The 21,403-nt window shown below is 45.0% G+C and overlaps 14 non-coding genes across 14 annotated transcripts; all 14 read left to right on the plus strand.

Moving 5' to 3' along the window:
• The first annotated feature begins 502 nt into the window (after window positions 1-502).
• Window positions 503-574, plus strand: trnac-gca (transfer RNA cysteine (anticodon GCA)). The gene has a single exon. It is a non-coding gene; the product is annotated as a tRNA-Cys (tRNA).
• Window positions 575-2,050: 1,476 nt separating this feature from the next.
• trnac-gca (transfer RNA cysteine (anticodon GCA)) lies at window positions 2,051-2,122 on the plus strand. The gene has a single exon. It is a non-coding gene; the product is annotated as a tRNA-Cys (tRNA).
• A 1,476-nt stretch (window positions 2,123-3,598) lies between these two features.
• On the plus strand, window positions 3,599-3,670 carry trnac-gca (transfer RNA cysteine (anticodon GCA)). The gene has a single exon. It is a non-coding gene; the product is annotated as a tRNA-Cys (tRNA).
• A 1,476-nt stretch (window positions 3,671-5,146) lies between these two features.
• trnac-gca (transfer RNA cysteine (anticodon GCA)) lies at window positions 5,147-5,218 on the plus strand. Its single transcript has one exon. It is a non-coding gene; the product is annotated as a tRNA-Cys (tRNA).
• Window positions 5,219-6,694: 1,476 nt separating this feature from the next.
• On the plus strand, window positions 6,695-6,766 carry trnac-gca (transfer RNA cysteine (anticodon GCA)). The gene has a single exon. It is a non-coding gene; the product is annotated as a tRNA-Cys (tRNA).
• Window positions 6,767-8,242: 1,476 nt separating this feature from the next.
• On the plus strand, window positions 8,243-8,314 carry trnac-gca (transfer RNA cysteine (anticodon GCA)). Its single transcript has one exon. It is a non-coding gene; the product is annotated as a tRNA-Cys (tRNA).
• A 1,476-nt stretch (window positions 8,315-9,790) lies between these two features.
• trnac-gca (transfer RNA cysteine (anticodon GCA)) lies at window positions 9,791-9,862 on the plus strand. Its single transcript has one exon. It is a non-coding gene; the product is annotated as a tRNA-Cys (tRNA).
• A 1,476-nt stretch (window positions 9,863-11,338) lies between these two features.
• Window positions 11,339-11,410, plus strand: trnac-gca (transfer RNA cysteine (anticodon GCA)). Its single transcript has one exon. It is a non-coding gene; the product is annotated as a tRNA-Cys (tRNA).
• A 1,476-nt stretch (window positions 11,411-12,886) lies between these two features.
• Window positions 12,887-12,958, plus strand: trnac-gca (transfer RNA cysteine (anticodon GCA)). Its single transcript has one exon. It is a non-coding gene; the product is annotated as a tRNA-Cys (tRNA).
• Window positions 12,959-14,434: 1,476 nt separating this feature from the next.
• On the plus strand, window positions 14,435-14,506 carry trnac-gca (transfer RNA cysteine (anticodon GCA)). Its single transcript has one exon. It is a non-coding gene; the product is annotated as a tRNA-Cys (tRNA).
• A 1,476-nt stretch (window positions 14,507-15,982) lies between these two features.
• On the plus strand, window positions 15,983-16,054 carry trnac-gca (transfer RNA cysteine (anticodon GCA)). The gene has a single exon. It is a non-coding gene; the product is annotated as a tRNA-Cys (tRNA).
• Window positions 16,055-17,530: 1,476 nt separating this feature from the next.
• On the plus strand, window positions 17,531-17,602 carry trnac-gca (transfer RNA cysteine (anticodon GCA)). Its single transcript has one exon. It is a non-coding gene; the product is annotated as a tRNA-Cys (tRNA).
• Window positions 17,603-19,078: 1,476 nt separating this feature from the next.
• trnac-gca (transfer RNA cysteine (anticodon GCA)) lies at window positions 19,079-19,150 on the plus strand. The gene has a single exon. It is a non-coding gene; the product is annotated as a tRNA-Cys (tRNA).
• A 1,476-nt stretch (window positions 19,151-20,626) lies between these two features.
• Window positions 20,627-20,698, plus strand: trnac-gca (transfer RNA cysteine (anticodon GCA)). The gene has a single exon. It is a non-coding gene; the product is annotated as a tRNA-Cys (tRNA).
• The last annotated feature ends 705 nt before the right edge of the window (window positions 20,699-21,403 follow it).

Below are 21,403 nucleotides of genomic sequence, written 5' to 3' on the forward strand. Positions count from 1 at the left end.
CTTTCAAGGCGAACATTTTGCCCATTTTGCCTGTGTTGTGTGTTTGGCAGAGCTGTGTAATTAATCGCACTCCCCTTCTGTTTCCCTGTTGATGGATCCCTTTCAGGAATTTCCTATTGAAAGTTACTATTGAATCTGCTTGCATCACACGTGCAGGCAGTGGATTCCAGATCACAAGAGCTCAATTTGTCAGCAAATGTTTTGTGATGTCGCCTCTTGTTCTTTTGTCAATCACCTTAAATTTGTGTCCTCTGGTTACTGATCCTTGTGCAACTGCAAACAATTTTATTTCCAATGTGAAAATCATTGATGATTTTGAAGAGCTGAAAATTTACACTGCATAAATGTTTTTGCCATTTTTGAAAGAAGGTCGAGCGACTTTTTAAAGCAACGATTAGCATGACTTCGTAATTCCTTGAATTCAGCCATTTTTTCATTTACCTTGTGGTTTTCTGCACTATGCAACATTGTATGATGAACACAAGCACATCAGCCTGTGCCTGGGGGTATAGCTCAGTGGTAGAGCATTTGACTGCAGATCAAGAGGTCCCTGGTTCAAATCCAGATGCCCCCTCAGAGTCATTCATGTTGCACAACTAATCATTCTGTGCACCTCAGTGACCATAAGCACTATTTGCCACAAGTGAATCCTTGTGGTGATGAAGGTCGATTGGAGTTTTGGTGATGGAGGCAGCGAGCAAGTGGTTGCAAACAGCAAGCTCCCACAAACGGCAGTGGGATTAATGAAAACACAATCTGCTTTGCTTGCTGGTTCAGCCCAGGACATCTCAGCTGACCTTCAATTAGTGCCGTGAGATCTTTTATGATCACCTGACAAGGCTGACAAGGCAGGCAAGGCCTCATTTTCACATATCATCTGAAAAATGGCCCCTGCAATAAGGCAGCACTTCCGTCTGTATGAAACTGAAGTCTTAGCCTGGGTTGGGTGCTCACATCTTTAGAGTGGGTGAGCTTGAACCCACAAACTTTTGACTCAGTACTGTGAGTGCTACCACTGAGCCTCAGTGGATGAATAGAGCAAGCAGACTAGGGAAGCATTGTCAGAGCGAAGCAGTGCACCAAGAAAAGTGGGAGATTTATATTGAGTTTGAAAACTTTCCACTGGCAGTGGACGAACCATCTCTTTCTCGCACAGCAGGGTTTTGTCCCCAGACGGGCATTAATCTGAAGCACAGGCCAGCGAGACCTTCCCCCATATGTTAATGACCTCGTGCCGGGAATGAGGCTGTGGGCATGGATTGCGGCATTGTGAGGATTGGGTGAATATCTGGCTCGGCATGAAAGGTGCCCCAATGAAGAAAGGCTGGACCTTGTGCGGAAAGCTCATGGTGATATCTGTTAGTTAATTTGCATTGAAGCTCATGGGACACTTGTTATCTGAGAGGGGCTGGAGCATTTGACTACACCTCAAGAGGTCCCTGGTTTGTATCCATGTTCCCTCTCATGAACTCCTATCCTATCACAATAAATCTAACCTACACATACCTTCCTCTTCACCGTGTCCATAATTATCCTGGATTGATATCGCTTTCAAGGCGAACATTTTGCCCATTTTGCCTGTGTTGTGTGTTTGGCAGAGCTGTGTAATTAATCGCACTCCCCTTCTGTTTCCCTGTTGATGGATCCCTTTCAGGAATTTCCTATTGAAAGTTACTATTGAATCTGCTTGCATCACACGTGCAGGCAGTGGATTCCAGATCACAAGAGCTCAATTTGTCAGCAAATGTTTTGTGATGTCGCCTCTTGTTCTTTTGTCAATCACCTTAAATTTGTGTCCTCTGGTTACTGATCCTTGTGCAACTGCAAACAATTTTATTTCCAATGTGAAAATCATTGATGATTTTGAAGAGCTGAAAATTTACACTGCATAAATGTTTTTGCCATTTTTGAAAGAAGGTCGAGCGACTTTTTAAAGCAACGATTAGCATGACTTCGTAATTCCTTGAATTCAGCCATTTTTTCATTTACCTTGTGGTTTTCTGCACTATGCAACATTGTATGATGAACACAAGCACATCAGCCTGTGCCTGGGGGTATAGCTCAGTGGTAGAGCATTTGACTGCAGATCAAGAGGTCCCTGGTTCAAATCCAGATGCCCCCTCAGAGTCATTCATGTTGCACAACTAATCATTCTGTGCACCTCAGTGAGCATAAGCACTATTTGCCACAAGTGAATCCTTGTGGTGATGAAGGTCGATTGGAGTTTTGGTGATGGAGGCAGCGAGCAAGTGGTTGCAAACAGCAAGCTCCCACAAACGGCAGTGGGATTAATGAAAACACAATCTGCTTTGCTTGCTGGTTCAGCCCAGGTCATCTCAGCTGACCTTCAATTAGTGCCGTGAGATCTTTTATGATCACCTGACAAGGCTGACAAGGCAGGCAAGGCCTCATTTTCACATATCATCTGAAAAATGGCCCCTGCAATAAGGCAGCACTTCCGTCTGTATGAAACTGAAGTCTTAGCCTGGGTTGGGTGCTCACATCTTTAGAGTGGGTGAGCTTGAACCCACAAACTTTTGACTCAGTACTGTGAGTGCTACCACTGAGCCTCAGTGGATGAATAGAGCAAGCAGACTAGGGAAGCATTGTCAGAGCGAAGCAGTGCACCAAGAAAAGTGGGAGATTTATATTGAGTTTGAAAACTTTCCACTGGCAGTGGACGAACCATCTCTTTCTCGCACAGCAGGGTTTTGTCCCCAGACGGGCATTAATCTGAAGCACAGGCCAGCGAGACCTTCCCCCATATGTTAATGACCTCGTGCCGGGAATGAGGCTGTGGGCATGGATTGCGGCATTGTGAGGATTGGGTGAATATCTGGCTCGGCATGAAAGGTGCCCCAATGAAGAAAGGCTGGACCTTGTGCGGAAAGCTCATGGTGATATCTGTTAGTTAATTTGCATTGAAGCTCATGGGACACTTGTTATCTGAGAGGGGCTGGAGCATTTGACTACACCTCAAGAGGTCCCTGGTTTGTATCCATGTTCCCTCTCATGAACTCCTATCCTATCACAATAAATCTAACCTACACATACCTTCCTCTTCACCGTGTCCATAATTATCCTGGATTGATATCGCTTTCAAGGCGAACATTTTGCCCATTTTGCCTGTGTTGTGTGTTTGGCAGAGCTGTGTAATTAATCGCACTCCCCTTCTGTTTCCCTGTTGATGGATCCCTTTCAGGAATTTCCTATTGAAAGTTACTATTGAATCTGCTTGCATCACACGTGCAGGCAGTGGATTCCAGATCACAAGAGCTCAATTTGTCAGCAAATGTTTTGTGATGTCGCCTCTTGTTCTTTTGTCAATCACCTTAAATTTGTGTCCTCTGGTTACTGATCCTTGTGCAACTGCAAACAATTTTATTTCCAATGTGAAAATCATTGATGATTTTGAAGAGCTGAAAATTTACACTGCATAAATGTTTTTGCCATTTTTGAAAGAAGGTCGAGCGACTTTTTAAAGCAACGATTAGCATGACTTCGTAATTCCTTGAATTCAGCCATTTTTTCATTTACCTTGTGGTTTTCTGCACTATGCAACATTGTATGATGAACACAAGCACATCAGCCTGTGCCTGGGGGTATAGCTCAGTGGTAGAGCATTTGACTGCAGATCAAGAGGTCCCTGGTTCAAATCCAGATGCCCCCTCAGAGTCATTCATGTTGCACAACTAATCATTCTGTGCACCTCAGTGACCATAAGCACTATTTGCCACAAGTGAATCCTTGTGGTGATGAAGGTCGATTGGAGTTTTGGTGATGGAGGCAGCGAGCAAGTGGTTGCAAACAGCAAGCTCCCACAAACGGCAGTGGGATTAATGAAAACACAATCTGCTTTGCTTGCTGGTTCAGCCCAGGACATCTCAGCTGACCTTCAATTAGTGCCGTGAGATCTTTTATGATCACCTGACAAGGCTGACAAGGCAGGCAAGGCCTCATTTTCACATATCATCTGAAAAATGGCCCCTGCAATAAGGCAGCACTTCCGTCTGTATGAAACTGAAGTCTTAGCCTGGGTTGGGTGCTCACATCTTTAGAGTGGGTGAGCTTGAACCCACAAACTTTTGACTCAGTACTGTGAGTGCTACCACTGAGCCTCAGTGGATGAATAGAGCAAGCAGACTAGGGAAGCATTGTCAGAGCGAAGCAGTGCACCAAGAAAAGTGGGAGATTTATATTGAGTTTGAAAACTTTCCACTGGCAGTGGACGAACCATCTCTTTCTCGCACAGCAGGGTTTTGTCCCCAGACGGGCATTAATCTGAAGCACAGGCCAGCGAGACCTTCCCCCATATGTTAATGACCTCGTGCCGGGAATGAGGCTGTGGGCATGGATTGCGGCATTGTGAGGATTGGGTGAATATCTGGCTCGGCATGAAAGGTGCCCCAATGAAGAAAGGCTGGACCTTGTGCGGAAAGCTCATGGTGATATCTGTTAGTTAATTTGCATTGAAGCTCATGGGACACTTGTTATCTGAGAGGGGCTGGAGCATTTGACTACACCTCAAGAGGTCCCTGGTTTGTATCCATGTTCCCTCTCATGAACTCCTATCCTATCACAATAAATCTAACCTACACATACCTTCCTCTTCACCGTGTCCATAATTATCCTGGATTGATATCGCTTTCAAGGCGAACATTTTGCCCATTTTGCCTGTGTTGTGTGTTTGGCAGAGCTGTGTAATTAATCGCACTCCCCTTCTGTTTCCCTGTTGATGGATCCCTTTCAGGAATTTCCTATTGAAAGTTACTATTGAATCTGCTTGCATCACACGTGCAGGCAGTGGATTCCAGATCACAAGAGCTCAATTTGTCAGCAAATGTTTTGTGATGTCGCCTCTTGTTCTTTTGTCAATCACCTTAAATTTGTGTCCTCTGGTTACTGATCCTTGTGCAACTGCAAACAATTTTATTTCCAATGTGAAAATCATTGATGATTTTGAAGAGCTGAAAATTTACACTGCATAAATGTTTTTGCCATTTTTGAAAGAAGGTCGAGCGACTTTTTAAAGCAACGATTAGCATGACTTCGTAATTCCTTGAATTCAGCCATTTTTTCATTTACCTTGTGGTTTTCTGCACTATGCAACATTGTATGATGAACACAAGCACATCAGCCTGTGCCTGGGGGTATAGCTCAGTGGTAGAGCATTTGACTGCAGATCAAGAGGTCCCTGGTTCAAATCCAGATGCCCCCTCAGAGTCATTCATGTTGCACAACTAATCATTCTGTGCACCTCAGTGAGCATAAGCACTATTTGCCACAAGTGAATCCTTGTGGTGATGAAGGTCGATTGGAGTTTTGGTGATGGAGGCAGCGAGCAAGTGGTTGCAAACAGCAAGCTCCCACAAACGGCAGTGGGATTAATGAAAACACAATCTGCTTTGCTTGCTGGTTCAGCCCAGGTCATCTCAGCTGACCTTCAATTAGTGCCGTGAGATCTTTTATGATCACCTGACAAGGCTGACAAGGCAGGCAAGGCCTCATTTTCACATATCATCTGAAAAATGGCCCCTGCAATAAGGCAGCACTTCCGTCTGTATGAAACTGAAGTCTTAGCCTGGGTTGGGTGCTCACATCTTTAGAGTGGGTGAGCTTGAACCCACAAACTTTTGACTCAGTACTGTGAGTGCTACCACTGAGCCTCAGTGGATGAATAGAGCAAGCAGACTAGGGAAGCATTGTCAGAGCGAAGCAGTGCACCAAGAAAAGTGGGAGATTTATATTGAGTTTGAAAACTTTCCACTGGCAGTGGACGAACCATCTCTTTCTCGCACAGCAGGGTTTTGTCCCCAGACGGGCATTAATCTGAAGCACAGGCCAGCGAGACCTTCCCCCATATGTTAATGACCTCGTGCCGGGAATGAGGCTGTGGGCATGGATTGCGGCATTGTGAGGATTGGGTGAATATCTGGCTCGGCATGAAAGGTGCCCCAATGAAGAAAGGCTGGACCTTGTGCGGAAAGCTCATGGTGATATCTGTTAGTTAATTTGCATTGAAGCTCATGGGACACTTGTTATCTGAGAGGGGCTGGAGCATTTGACTACACCTCAAGAGGTCCCTGGTTTGTATCCATGTTCCCTCTCATGAACTCCTATCCTATCACAATAAATCTAACCTACACATACCTTCCTCTTCACCGTGTCCATAATTATCCTGGATTGATATCGCTTTCAAGGCGAACATTTTGCCCATTTTGCCTGTGTTGTGTGTTTGGCAGAGCTGTGTAATTAATCGCACTCCCCTTCTGTTTCCCTGTTGATGGATCCCTTTCAGGAATTTCCTATTGAAAGTTACTATTGAATCTGCTTGCATCACACGTGCAGGCAGTGGATTCCAGATCACAAGAGCTCAATTTGTCAGCAAATGTTTTGTGATGTCGCCTCTTGTTCTTTTGTCAATCACCTTAAATTTGTGTCCTCTGGTTACTGATCCTTGTGCAACTGCAAACAATTTTATTTCCAATGTGAAAATCATTGATGATTTTGAAGAGCTGAAAATTTACACTGCATAAATGTTTTTGCCATTTTTGAAAGAAGGTCGAGCGACTTTTTAAAGCAACGATTAGCATGACTTCGTAATTCCTTGAATTCAGCCATTTTTTCATTTACCTTGTGGTTTTCTGCACTATGCAACATTGTATGATGAACACAAGCACATCAGCCTGTGCCTGGGGGTATAGCTCAGTGGTAGAGCATTTGACTGCAGATCAAGAGGTCCCTGGTTCAAATCCAGATGCCCCCTCAGAGTCATTCATGTTGCACAACTAATCATTCTGTGCACCTCAGTGAGCATAAGCACTATTTGCCACAAGTGAACCCTTGTGGTGATGAAGGTCGATTGGAGTTTTGGTGATGGAGGCAGCGAGCAAGTGGTTGCAAACAGCAAGCTCCCACAAACGGCAGTGGGATTAATGAAAACACAATCTGCTTTGCTTGCTGGTTCAGCCCAGGTCATCTCAGCTGACCTTCAATTAGTGCCGTGAGATCTTTTATGATCACCTGACAAGGCTGACAAGGCAGGCAAGGCCTCATTTTCACATATCATCTGAAAAATGGCCCCTGCAATAAGGCAGCACTTCCGTCTGTATGAAACTGAAGTCTTAGCCTGGGTTGGGTGCTCACATCTTTAGAGTGGGTGAGCTTGAACCCACAAACTTTTGACTCAGTACTGTGAGTGCTACCACTGAGCCTCAGTGGATGAATAGAGCAAGCAGACTAGGGAAGCATTGTCAGAGCGAAGCAGTGCACCAAGAAAAGTGGGAGATTTATATTGAGTTTGAAAACTTTCCACTGGCAGTGGACGAACCATCTCTTTCTCGCACAGCAGGGTTTTGTCCCCAGACGGGCATTAATCTGAAGCACAGGCCAGCGAGACCTTCCCCCATATGTTAATGACCTCGTGCCGGGAATGAGGCTGTGGGCATGGATTGCGGCATTGTGAGGATTGGGTGAATATCTGGCTCGGCATGAAAGGTGCCCCAATGAAGAAAGGCTGGACCTTGTGCGGAAAGCTCATGGTGATATCTGTTAGTTAATTTGCATTGAAGCTCATGGGACACTTGTTATCTGAGAGGGGCTGGAGCATTTGACTACACCTCAAGAGGTCCCTGGTTTGTATCCATGTTCCCTCTCATGAACTCCTATCCTATCACAATAAATCTAACCTACACATACCTTCCTCTTCACCGTGTCCATAATTATCCTGGATTGATATCGCTTTCAAGGCGAACATTTTGCCCATTTTGCCTGTGTTGTGTGTTTGGCAGAGCTGTGTAATTAATCGCACTCCCCTTCTGTTTCCCTGTTGATGGATCCCTTTCAGGAATTTCCTATTGAAAGTTACTATTGAATCTGCTTGCATCACACGTGCAGGCAGTGGATTCCAGATCACAAGAGCTCAATTTGTCAGCAAATGTTTTGTGATGTCGCCTCTTGTTCTTTTGTCAATCACCTTAAATTTGTGTCCTCTGGTTACTGATCCTTGTGCAATTGCAAACAATTTTATTTCCAATGTGAAAATCATTGATGATTTTGAAGAGCTGAAAATTTACACTGCATAAATGTTTTTGCCATTTTTGAAAGAAGGTCGAGCGACTTTTTAAAGCAACGATTAGCATGACTTCGTAATTCCTTGAATTCAGCCATTTTTTCATTTACCTTGTGGTTTTCTGCACTATGCAACATTGTATGATGAACACAAGCACATCAGCCTGTGCCTGGGGGTATAGCTCAGTGGTAGAGCATTTGACTGCAGATCAAGAGGTCCCTGGTTCAAATCCAGATGCCCCCTCAGAGTCATTCATGTTGCACAACTAATCATTCTGTGCACCTCAGTGAGCATAAGCACTATTTGCCACAAGTGAATCCTTGTGGTGATGAAGGTCGATTGGAGTTTTGGTGATGGAGGCAGCGAGCAAGTGGTTGCAAACAGCAAGCTCCCACAAACGGCAGTGGGATTAATGAAAACACAATCTGCTTTGCTTGCTGGTTCAGCCCAGGTCATCTCAGCTGACCTTCAATTAGTGCCGTGAGATCTTTTATGATCACCTGACAAGGCTGACAAGGCAGGCAAGGCCTCATTTTCACATATCATCTGAAAAATGGCCCCTGCAATAAGGCAGCACTTCCGTCTGTATGAAACTGAAGTCTTAGCCTGGGTTGGGTGCTCACATCTTTAGAGTGGGTGAGCTTGAACCCACAAACTTTTGACTCAGTACTGTGAGTGCTACCACTGAGCCTCAGTGGATGAATAGAGCAAGCAGACTAGGGAAGCATTGTCAGAGCGAAGCAGTGCACCAAGAAAAGTGGGAGATTTATATTGAGTTTGAAAACTTTCCACTGGCAGTGGACGAACCATCTCTTTCTCGCACAGCAGGGTTTTGTCCCCAGACGGGCATTAATCTGAAGCACAGGCCAGCGAGACCTTCCCCCATATGTTAATGACCTCGTGCCGGGAATGAGGCTGTGGGCATGGATTGCGGCATTGTGAGGATTGGGTGAATATCTGGCTCGGCATGAAAGGTGCCCCAATGAAGAAAGGCTGGACCTTGTGCGGAAAGCTCATGGTGATATCTGTTAGTTAATTTGCATTGAAGCTCATGGGACACTTGTTATCTGAGAGGGGCTGGAGCATTTGACTACACCTCAAGAGGTCCCTGGTTTGTATCCATGTTCCCTCTCATGAACTCCTATCCTATCACAATAAATCTAACCTACACATACCTTCCTCTTCACCGTGTCCATAATTATCCTGGATTGATATCGCTTTCAAGGCGAACATTTTGCCCATTTTGCCTGTGTTGTGTGTTTGGCAGAGCTGTGTAATTAATCGCACTCCCCTTCTGTTTCCCTGTTGATGGATCCCTTTCAGGAATTTCCTATTGAAAGTTACTATTGAATCTGCTTGCATCACACGTGCAGGCAGTGGATTCCAGATCACAAGAGCTCAATTTGTCAGCAAATGTTTTGTGATGTCGCCTCTTGTTCTTTTGTCAATCACCTTAAATTTGTGTCCTCTGGTTACTGATCCTTGTGCAATTGCAAACAATTTTATTTCCAATGTGAAAATCATTGATGATTTTGAAGAGCTGAAAATTTACACTGCATAAATGTTTTTGCCATTTTTGAAAGAAGGTCGAGCGACTTTTTAAAGCAACGATTAGCATGACTTCGTAATTCCTTGAATTCAGCCATTTTTTCATTTACCTTGTGGTTTTCTGCACTATGCAACATTGTATGATGAACACAAGCACATCAGCCTGTGCCTGGGGGTATAGCTCAGTGGTAGAGCATTTGACTGCAGATCAAGAGGTCCCTGGTTCAAATCCAGATGCCCCCTCAGAGTCATTCATGTTGCACAACTAATCATTCTGTGCACCTCAGTGAGCATAAGCACTATTTGCCACAAGTGAATCCTTGTGGTGATGAAGGTCGATTGGAGTTTTGGTGATGGAGGCAGCGAGCAAGTGGTTGCAAACAGCAAGCTCCCACAAACGGCAGTGGGATTAATGAAAACACAATCTGCTTTGCTTGCTGGTTCAGCCCAGGTCATCTCAGCTGACCTTCAATTAGTGCCGTGAGATCTTTTATGATCACCTGACAAGGCTGACAAGGCAGGCAAGGCCTCATTTTCACATATCATCTGAAAAATGGTCCCTGCAATAAGGCAGCACTTCCGTCTGTATGAAACTGAAGTCTTAGCCTGGGTTGGGTGCTCACATCTTTAGAGTGGGTGAGCTTGAACCCACAAACTTTTGACTCAGTACTGTGAGTGCTACCACTGAGCCTCAGTGGATGAATAGAGCAAGCAGACTAGGGAAGCATTGTCAGAGCGAAGCAGTGCACCAAGAAAAGTGGGAGATTTATATTGAGTTTGAAAACTTTCCACTGGCAGTGGACGAACCATCTCTTTCTCGCACAGCAGGGTTTTGTCCCCAGACGGGCATTAATCTGAAGCACAGGCCAGCGAGACCTTCCCCCATATGTTAATGACCTCGTGCCGGGAATGAGGCTGTGGGCATGGATTGCGGCATTGTGAGGATTGGGTGAATATCTGGCTCGGCATGAAAGGTGCCCCAATGAAGAAAGGCTGGACCTTGTGCGGAAAGCTCATGGTGATATCTGTTAGTTAATTTGCATTGAGGCTCATGGGACACTTGTTATCTGAGAGGGGCTGGAGCATTTGACTACACCTCAAGAGGTCCCTGGTTTGTATCCATGTTCCCTCTCATGAACTCCTATCCTATCACAATAAATCTAACCTACACATACCTTCCTCTTCACCGTGTCCATAATTATCCTGGATTGATATCGCTTTCAAGGCGAACATTTTGCCCATTTTGCCTGTGTTGTGTGTTTGGCAGAGCTGTGTAATTAATCGCACTCCCCTTCTGTTTCCCTGTTGATGGATCCCTTTCAGGAATTTCCTATTGAAAGTTACTATTGAATCTGCTTGCATCACACGTGCAGGCAGTGGATTCCAGATCACAAGAGCTCAATTTGTCAGCAAATGTTTTGTGATGTCGCCTCTTGTTCTTTTGTCAATCACCTTAAATTTGTGTCCTCTGGTTACTGATCCTTGTGCAACTGCAAACAATTTTATTTCCAATGTGAAAATCATTGATGATTTTGAAGAGCTGAAAATTTACACTGCATAAATGTTTTTGCCATTTTTGAAAGAAGGTCGAGCGACTTTTTAAAGCAACGATTAGCATGACTTCGTAATTCCTTGAATTCAGCCATTTTTTCATTTACCTTGTGGTTTTCTGCACTATGCAACATTGTATGATGAACACAAGCACATCAGCCTGTGCCTGGGGGTATAGCTCAGTGGTAGAGCATTTGACTGCAGATCAAGAGGTCCCTGGTTCAAATCCAGATGCCCCCTCAGAGTCATTCATGTTGCACAACTAATCATTCTGTGCTCCTCAGTGAGCATAAGCACTATTTGCCACAAGTGAATCCTTGTGGTGATGAAGGTCGATTGGAGTTTTGGTGATGGAGGCAGCGAGCAAGTGGTTGCAAACAGCAAGCTCCCACAAACGGCAGTGGGATTAATGAAAACACAATCTGCTTTGCTTGCTGGTTCAGCCCAGGACATCTCAGCTGACCTTCAATTAGTGCCGTGAGATCTTTTATGATCACCTGACAAGGCTGACAAGGCAGGCAAGGCCTCATTTTCACATATCATCTGAAAAATGGCCCCTGCAATAAGGCAGCACTTCCGTCTGTATGAAACTGAAGTCTTAGCCTGGGTTGGGTGCTCACATCTTTAGAGTGGGTGAGCTTGAACCCACAAACTTTTGACTCAGTACTGTGAGTGCTACCACTGAGCCTCAGTGGATGAATAGAGCAAGCAGACTAGGGAAGCATTGTCAGAGCGAAGCAGTGCACCAAGAAAAGTGGGAGATTTATATTGAGTTTGAAAACTTTCCACTGGCAGTGGACGAACCATCTCTTTCTCGCACAGCAGGGTTTTGTCCCCAGACGGGCATTAATCTGAAGCACAGGCCAGCGAGACCTTCCCCCATATGTTAATGACCTCGTGCCGGGAATGAGGCTGTGGGCATGGATTGCGGCATTGTGAGGATTGGGTGAATATCTGGCTCGGCATGAAAGGTGCCCCAATGAAGAAAGGCTGGACCTTGTGCGGAAAGCTCATGGTGATATCTGTTAGTTAATTTGCATTGAGGCTCATGGGACACTTGTTATCTGAGAGGGGCTGGAGCATTTGACTACACCTCAAGAGGTCCCTGGTTTGTATCCATGTTCCCTCTCATGAACTCCTATCCTATCACAATAAATCTAACCTACACATACCTTCCTCTTCACCGTGTCCATAATTATCCTGGATTGATATCGCTTTCAAGGCGAACATTTTGCCCATTTTGCCTGTGTTGTGTGTTTGGCAGAGCTGTGTAATTAATCGCACTCCCCTTCTGTTTCCCTGTTGATGGATCCCTTTCAGGAATTTCCTATTGAAAGTTACTATTGAATCTGCTTGCATCACACGTGCAGGCAGTGGATTCCAGATCACAAGAGCTCAATTTGTCAGCAAATGTTTTGTGATGTCGCCTCTTGTTCTTTTGTCAATCACCTTAAATTTGTGTCCTCTGGTTACTGATCCTTGTGCAACTGCAAACAATTTTATTTCCAATGTGAAAATCATTGATGATTTTGAAGAGCTGAAAATTTACACTGCATAAATGTTTTTGCCATTTTTGAAAGAAGGTCGAGCGACTTTTTAAAGCAACGATTAGCATGACTTCGTAATTCCTTGAATTCAGCCATTTTTTCATTTACCTTGTGGTTTTCTGCACTATGCAACATTGTATGATGAACACAAGCACATCAGCCTGTGCCTGGGGGTATAGCTCAGTGGTAGAGCATTTGACTGCAGATCAAGAGGTCCCTGGTTCAAATCCAGATGCCCCCTCAGAGTCATTCATGTTGCACAACTAATCATTCTGTGCTCCTCAGTGAGCATAAGCACTATTTGCCACAAGTGAATCCTTGTGGTGATGAAGGTCGATTGGAGTTTTGGTGATGGAGGCAGCGAGCAAGTGGTTGCAAACAGCAAGCTCCCACAAACGGCAGTGGGATTAATGAAAACACAATCTGCTTTGCTTGCTGGTTCAGCCCAGGACATCTCAGCTGACCTTCAATTAGTGCCGTGAGATCTTTTATGATCACCTGACAAGGCTGACAAGGCAGGCAAGGCCTCATTTTCACATATCATCTGAAAAATGGCCCCTGCAATAAGGCAGCACTTCCGTCTGTATGAAACTGAAGTCTTAGCCTGGGTTGGGTGCTCACATCTTTAGAGTGGGTGAGCTTGAACCCACAAACTTTTGACTCAGTACTGTGAGTGCTACCACTGAGCCTCAGTGGATGAATAGAGCAAGCAGACTAGGGAAGCATTGTCAGAGCGAAGCAGTGCACCAAGAAAAGTGGGAGATTTATATTGAGTTTGAAAACTTTCCACTGGCAGTGGACGAACCATCTCTTTCTCGCACAGCAGGGTTTTGTCCCCAGACGGGCATTAATCTGAAGCACAGGCCAGCGAGACCTTCCCCCATATGTTAATGACCTCGTGCCGGGAATGAGGCTGTGGGCATGGATTGCGGCATTGTGAGGATTGGGTGAATATCTGGCTCGGCATGAAAGGTGCCCCAATGAAGAAAGGCTGGACCTTGTGCGGAAAGCTCATGGTGATATCTGTTAGTTAATTTGCATTGAAGCTCATGGGACACTTGTTATCTGAGAGGGGCTGGAGCATTTGACTACACCTCAAGAGGTCCCTGGTTTGTATCCATGTTCCCTCTCATGAACTCCTATCCTATCACAATAAATCTAACCTACACATACCTTCCTCTTCACCGTGTCCATAATTATCCTGGATTGATATCGCTTTCAAGGCGAACATTTTGCCCATTTTGCCTGTGTTGTGTGTTTGGCAGAGCTGTGTAATTAATCGCACTCCCCTTCTGTTTCCCTGTTGATGGATCCCTTTCAGGAATTTCCTATTGAAAGTTACTATTGAATCTGCTTGCATCACACGTGCAGGCAGTGGATTCCAGATCACAAGAGCTCAATTTGTCAGCAAATGTTTTGTGATGTCGCCTCTTGTTCTTTTGTCAATCACCTTAAATTTGTGTCCTCTGGTTACTGATCCTTGTGCAACTGCAAACAATTTTATTTCCAATGTGAAAATCATTGATGATTTTGAAGAGCTGAAAATTTACACTGCATAAATGTTTTTGCCATTTTTGAAAGAAGGTCGAGCGACTTTTTAAAGCAACGATTAGCATGACTTCGTAATTCCTTGAATTCAGCCATTTTTTCATTTACCTTGTGGTTTTCTGCACTATGCAACATTGTATGATGAACACAAGCACATCAGCCTGTGCCTGGGGGTATAGCTCAGTGGTAGAGCATTTGACTGCAGATCAAGAGGTCCCTGGTTCAAATCCAGATGCCCCCTCAGAGTCATTCATGTTGCACAACTAATCATTCTGTGCTCCTCAGTGACCATAAGCACTATTTGCCACAAGTGAATCCTTATGGTGATGAAGGTCGATTGGAGTTTTGGTGATGGAGGCAGCGAGCAAGTGGTTGCAAACAGCAAGCTCCCACAAACGGCAGTGGGATTAATGAAAACACAATCTGCTTTGCTTGCTGGTTCAGCCCAGGACATCTCAGCTGACCTTCAATTAGTGCCGTGAGATCTTTTATGATCACCTGACAAGGCTGACAAGGCAGGCAAGGCCTCATTTTCACATATCATCTGAAAAATGGCCCCTGCAATAAGGCAGCACTTCCGTCTGTATGAAACTGAAGTCTTAGCCTGGGTTGGGTGCTCACATCTTTAGAGTGGGTGAGCTTGAACCCACAAACTTTTGACTCAGTACTGTGAGTGCTACCACTGAGCCTCAGTGGATGAATAGAGCAAGCAGAGTAGGGAAGCATTGTCAGAGCGAAGCAGTGCACCAAGAAAAGTGGGAGATTTATATTGAGTTTGAAAACTTTCCACTGGCAGTGGACGAACCATCTCTTTCTCGCACAGCAGGGTTTTGTCCCCAGACGGGCATTAATCTGAAGCACAGGCCAGCGAGACCTTCCCCCATATGTTAATGACCTCGTGCCGGGAATGAGGCTGTGGGCATGGATTGCGGCATTGTGAGGATTGGGTGAATATCTGGCTCGGCATGAAAGGTGCCCCAATGAAGAAAGGCTGGACCTTGTGCGGAAAGCTCATGGTGATATCTGTTAGTTAATTTGCATTGAAGCTCATGGGACACTTGTTATCTGAGAGGGGCTGGAGCATTTGACTACACCTCAAGAGGTCCCTGGTTTGTATCCATGTTCCCTCTCATGAACTCCTATCCTATCACAATAAATCTAACCTACACATACCTTCCTCTTCACCGTGTCCATAATTATCCTGGATTGATATCGCTTTCAAGGCGAACATTTTGCCCATTTTGCCTGTGTTGTGTGTTTGGCAGAGCTGTGTAATTAATCGCACTCCCCTTCTGTTTCCCTGTTGATGGATCCCTTTCAGGAATTTCCTATTGAAAGTTACTATTGAATCTGCTTGCATCACACGTGCAGGCAGTGGATTCCAGATCACAAGAGCTCAATTTGTCAGCAAATGTTTTGTGATGTCGCCTCTTGTTCTTTTGTCAATCACCTTAAATTTGTGTCCTCTGGTTACTGATCCTTGTGCAACTGCAAACAATTTTATTTCCAATGTGAAAATCATTGATGATTTTGAAGAGCTGAAAATTTACACTGCATAAATGTTTTTGCCATTTTTGAAAGAAGGTCGAGCGACTTTTTAAAGCAACGATTAGCATGACTTCGTAATTCCTTGAATTCAGCCATTTTTTCATTTACCTTGTGGTTTTCTGCACTATGCAACATTGTATGATGAACACAAGCACATCAGCCTGTGCCTGGGGGTATAGCTCAGTGGTAGAGCATTTGACTGCAGATCAAGAGGTCCCTGGTTCAAATCCAGATGCCCCCTCAGAGTCATTCATGTTGTACAACTAATCATTCTGTGCTCCTCAGTGACCGTAAGCACTATTTGCCACAAGTGAATCCTTGTGGTGATGAAGGTCGATTGGAGTTTTGGTGATGGAGGCAGCGAGCAAGTGGTTGCAAACAGCAAGCTCCCACAAACGGCAGTGGGATTAATGAAAACACAATCTGCTTTGCTTGCTGGTTCAGCCCAGGACATCTCAGCTGACCTTCAATTAGTGCCGTGAGATCTTTTATGATCACCTGACAAGGCTGACAAGGCAGGCAAGGCCTCATTTTCACATATCATCTGAAAAATGGCCCCTGCAATAAGGCAGCACTTCCGTCTGTATGAAACTGAAGTCTTAGCCTGGGTTGGGTGCTCACATCTTTAGAGTGGGTGAGCTTGAACCCACAAACTTTTGACTCAGTACTGTGAGTGCTACCACTGAGCCTCAGTGGATGAATAGAGCAAGCAGACTAGGGAAGCATTGTCAGAGCGAAGCAGTGCACCAAGAAAAGTGGGAGATTTATATTGAGTTTGAAAACTTTCCACTGGCAGTGGACGAACCATCTCTTTCTCGCACAGCAGGGTTTTGTCCCCAGACGGGCATTAATCTGAAGCACAGGCCAGCGAGACCTTCCCCCATATGTTAATGACCTCGTGCCGGGAATGAGGCTGTGGGCATGGATTGCGGCATTGTGAGGATTGGGTGAATATCTGGCTCGGCATGAAAGGTGCCCCAATGAAGAAAGGCTGGACCTTGTGCGGAAAGCTCATGGTGATATCTGTTAGTTAATTTGCATTGAAGCTCATGGGACACTTGTTATCTGAGAGGGGCTGGAGCATTTGACTACACCTCAAGAGGTCCCTGGTTTGTATCCATGTTCCCTCTCATGAACTCCTATCCTATCACAATAAATCTAACCTACACATACCTTCCTCTTCACCGTGTCCATAATTATCCTGGATTGATATCGCTTTCAAGGCGAACATTTTGCCCATTTTGCCTGTGTTGTGTGTTTGGCAGAGCTGTGTAATTAATCGCACTCCCCTTCTGTTTCCCTGTTGATGGATCCCTTTCAGGAATTTCCTATTGAAAGTTACTATTGAATCTGCTTGCATCACACGTGCAGGCAGTGGATTCCAGATCACAAGAGCTCAATTTGTCAGCAAATGTTTTGTGATGTCGCCTCTTGTTCTTTTGTCAATCACCTTAAATTTGTGTCCTCTGGTTACTGATCCTTGTGCAACTGCAAACAATTTTATTTCCAATGTGAAAATCATTGATGATTTTGAAGAGCTGAAAATTTACACTGCATAAATGTTTTTGCCATTTTTGAAAGAAGGTCGAGCGACTTTTTAAAGCAACGATTAGCATGACTTCGTAATTCCTTGAATTCAGCCATTTTTTCATTTACCTTGTGGTTTTCTGCACTATGCAACATTGTATGATGAACACAAGCACATCAGCCTGTGCCTGGGGGTATAGCTCAGTGGTAGAGCATTTGACTGCAGATCAAGAGGTCCCTGGTTCAAATCCAGATGCCCCCTCAGAGTCATTCATGTTGCACAACTAATCATTCTGTGCTCCTCAGTGACCATAAGCACTATTTGCCACAAGTGAATCCTTATGGTGATGAAGGTCGATTGGAGTTTTGGTGATGGAGGCAGCGAGCAAGTGGTTGCAAACAGCAAGCTCCCACAAACGGCAGTGGGATTAATGAAAACACAATCTGCTTTGCTTGCTGGTTCAGCCCAGGACATCTCAGCTGACCTTCAATTAGTGCCGTGAGATCTTTTATGATCACCTGACAAGGCTGACAAGGCAGGCAAGGCCTCATTTTCACATATCATCTGAAAAATGGCCCCTGCAATAAGGCAGCACTTCCGTCTGTATGAAACTGAAGTCTTAGCCTGGGTTGGGTGCTCACATCTTTAGAGTGGGTGAGCTTGAACCCACAAACTTTTGACTCAGTACTGTGAGTGCTACCACTGAGCCTCAGTGGATGAATAGAGCAAGCAGAGTAGGGAAGCATTGTCAGAGCGAAGCAGTGCACCAAGAAAAGTGGGAGATTTATATTGAGTTTGAAAACTTTCCACTGGCAGTGGACGAACCATCTCTTTCTCGCACAGCAGGGTTTTGTCCCCAGACGGGCATTAATCTGAAGCACAGGCCAGCGAGACCTTCCCCCATATGTTAATGACCTCGTGCCGGGAATGAGGCTGTGGGCATGGATTGCGGCATTGTGAGGATTGGGTGAATATCTGGCTCGGCATGAAAGGTGCCCCAATGAAGAAAGGCTGGACCTTGTGCGGAAAGCTCATGGTGATATCTGTTAGTTAATTTGCATTGAAGCTCATGGGACACTTGTTATCTGAGAGGGGCTGGAGCATTTGACTACACCTCAAGAGGTCCCTGGTTTGTATCCATGTTCCCTCTCATGAACTCCTATCCTATCACAATAAATCTAACCTACACATACCTTCCTCTTCACCGTGTCCATAATTATCCTGGATTGATATCGCTTTCAAGGCGAACATTTTGCCCATTTTGCCTGTGTTGTGTGTTTGGCAGAGCTGTGTAATTAATCGCACTCCCCTTCTGTTTCCCTGTTGATGGATCCCTTTCAGGAATTTCCTATTGAAAGTTACTATTGAATCTGCTTGCATCACACGTGCAGGCAGTGGATTCCAGATCACAAGAGCTCAATTTGTCAGCAAATGTTTTGTGATGTCGCCTCTTGTTCTTTTGTCAATCACCTTAAATTTGTGTCCTCTGGTTACTGATCCTTGTGCAACTGCAAACAATTTTATTTCCAATGTGAAAATCATTGATGATTTTGAAGAGCTGAAAATTTACACTGCATAAATGTTTTTGCCATTTTTGAAAGAAGGTCGAGCGACTTTTTAAAGCAACGATTAGCATGACTTCGTAATTCCTTGAATTCAGCCATTTTTTCATTTACCTTGTGGTTTTCTGCACTATGCAACATTGTATGATGAACACAAGCACATCAGCCTGTGCCTGGGGGTATAGCTCAGTGGTAGAGCATTTGACTGCAGATCAAGAGGTCCCTGGTTCAAATCCAGATGCCCCCTCAGAGTCATTCATGTTGCACAACTAATCATTCTGTGCACCTCAGTGACCATAAGCACTATTTGCCACAAGTGAATCCTTGTGGTGATGAAGGTCGATTGGAGTTTTGGTGATGGAGGCAGCGAGCAAGTGGTTGCAAACAGCAAGCTCCCACAAACGGCAGTGGGATTAATGAAAACACAATCTGCTTTGCTTGCTGGTTCAGCCCAGGTCATCTCAGCTGACCTTCAATTAGTGCCGTGAGATCTTTTATGATCACCTGACAAGGCTGACAAGGCAGGCAAGGCCTCATTTTCACATATCATCTGAAAAATGGCCCCTGCAATAAGGCAGCACTTCCGTCTGTATGAAACTGAAGTCTTAGCCTGGGTTGGGTGCTCACATCTTTAGAGTGGGTGAGCTTGAACCCACAAACTTTTGACTCAGTACTGTGAGTGCTACCACTGAGCCTCAGTGGATGAATAGAGCAAGCAGAGTAGGGAAGCATTGTCAGAGCGAAGCAGTGCACCAAGAAAAGTGGGAGATTTATATTGAGTTTGAAAACTTTCCACTGGCAGTGGACGAACCATCTCTTTCTCGCACAGCAGGGTTTTGTCCCCAGACGGGCATTAATCTGAAGCACAGGCCAGCGAGACCTTCCCCCATATGTTAATGACCTCGTGCCGGGAATGAGGCTGTGGGCATGGATTGCGGCATTGTGAGGATTGGGTGAATATCTGGCTCGGCATGAAAGGTGCCCCAATGAAGAAAGGCTGGACCTTGTGCGGAAAGCTCATGGTGATATCTGTTAGTTAATTTGCATTGAAGCTCATGGGACACTTGTTATCTGAGAGGGGCTGGAGCATTTGACTACACCTCAAGAGGTCCCTGGTTTGTATCCATGTTCCCTCTCATGAACTCCTATCCTATCACAATAAATCTAACCTACACATACCTTCCTCTTCACCGTGTCCATAATTATCCTGGATTGATATCGCTTTCAAGGCGAACATTTTGCCCATTTTGCCTGTGTTGTGTGTTTGGCAGAGCTGTGTAATTAATCGCACTCCCCTTCTGTTTCCCTGTTGATGGATCCCTTTCAGGAATTTCCTATTGAAAGTTACTATTGAATCTGCTTGCATCACACGTGCAGGCAGTGGATTCCAGATCACAAGAGCTCAATTTGTCAGCAAATGTTTTGTGATGTCGCCTCTTGTTCTTTTGTCAATCACCTTAAATTTGTGTCCTCTGGTTACTGATCCTTGTGCAACTGCAAACAATTTTATTTCCAATGTGAAAATCATTGATGATTTTGAAGAGCTGAAAATTTACACTGCATAAATGTTTTTGCCATTTTTGAAAGAAGGTCGAGCGACTTTTTAAAGCAACGATTAGCATGACTTCGTAATTCCTTGAATTCAGCCATTTTTTCATTTACCTTGTGGTTTTCTGCACTATGCAACATTGTATGATGAACACAAGCACATCAGCCTGTGCCTGGGGGTATAGCTCAGTGGTAGAGCATTTGACTGCAGATCAAGAGGTCCCTGGTTCAAATCCAGATCCCCCCTCAGAGTCATTCATGTTGCACAACTAATCATTCTGTGCACCTCAGTGACCATAAGCACTATTTGCCACAAGTGAATCCTTGTGGTGATGAAGGTCGATTGGAGTTTTGGTGATGGAGGCAGCGAGCAAGTGGTTGCAAACAGCAAGCTCCCACAAACGGCAGTGGGATTAATGAAAACACAATCTGCTTTGCTTGCTGGTTCAGCCCAGGTCATCTCAGCTGACCTTCAATTAGTGCCGTGAGATCTTTTATGATCACCTGACAAGGCTGACAAGGCAGGCAAGGCCTCATTTTCACATATCATCTGAAAAATGGCCCCTGCAATAAGGCAGCACTTCCGTCTGTATGAAACTGAAGTCTTAGCCTGGGTTGGGTGCTCACATCTTTAGAGTGGGTGAGCTTGAACCCACAAACTTTTGACTCAGTACTGTGAGTGCTACCACTGAGCCTCAGTGGATGAATAGAGCAAGCAGAGTAGGGAAGCATTGTCAGAGCGAAGCAGTGCACCAAGAAAAGTGGGAGATTTATATTGAGTTTGAAAACTTTCCACTGGCAGTGGACGAACCATCTCTTTCTCGCACAGCAGGGTTTTGTCCCCAGACGGGCATTAATCTGAAGCACAGGCCAGCGAGACCTTCCCCCATATGTTAATGACCTCGTGCCGGGAATGAGGCTGTGGGCATGGATTGCGGCATTGTGAGGATTG

Source organism: Pristiophorus japonicus, chromosome 21, assembly GCF_044704955.1.
Source record: "Pristiophorus japonicus isolate sPriJap1 chromosome 21, sPriJap1.hap1, whole genome shotgun sequence".
Taxonomy (NCBI): domain Eukaryota; kingdom Metazoa; phylum Chordata; class Chondrichthyes; family Pristiophoridae; genus Pristiophorus; species Pristiophorus japonicus.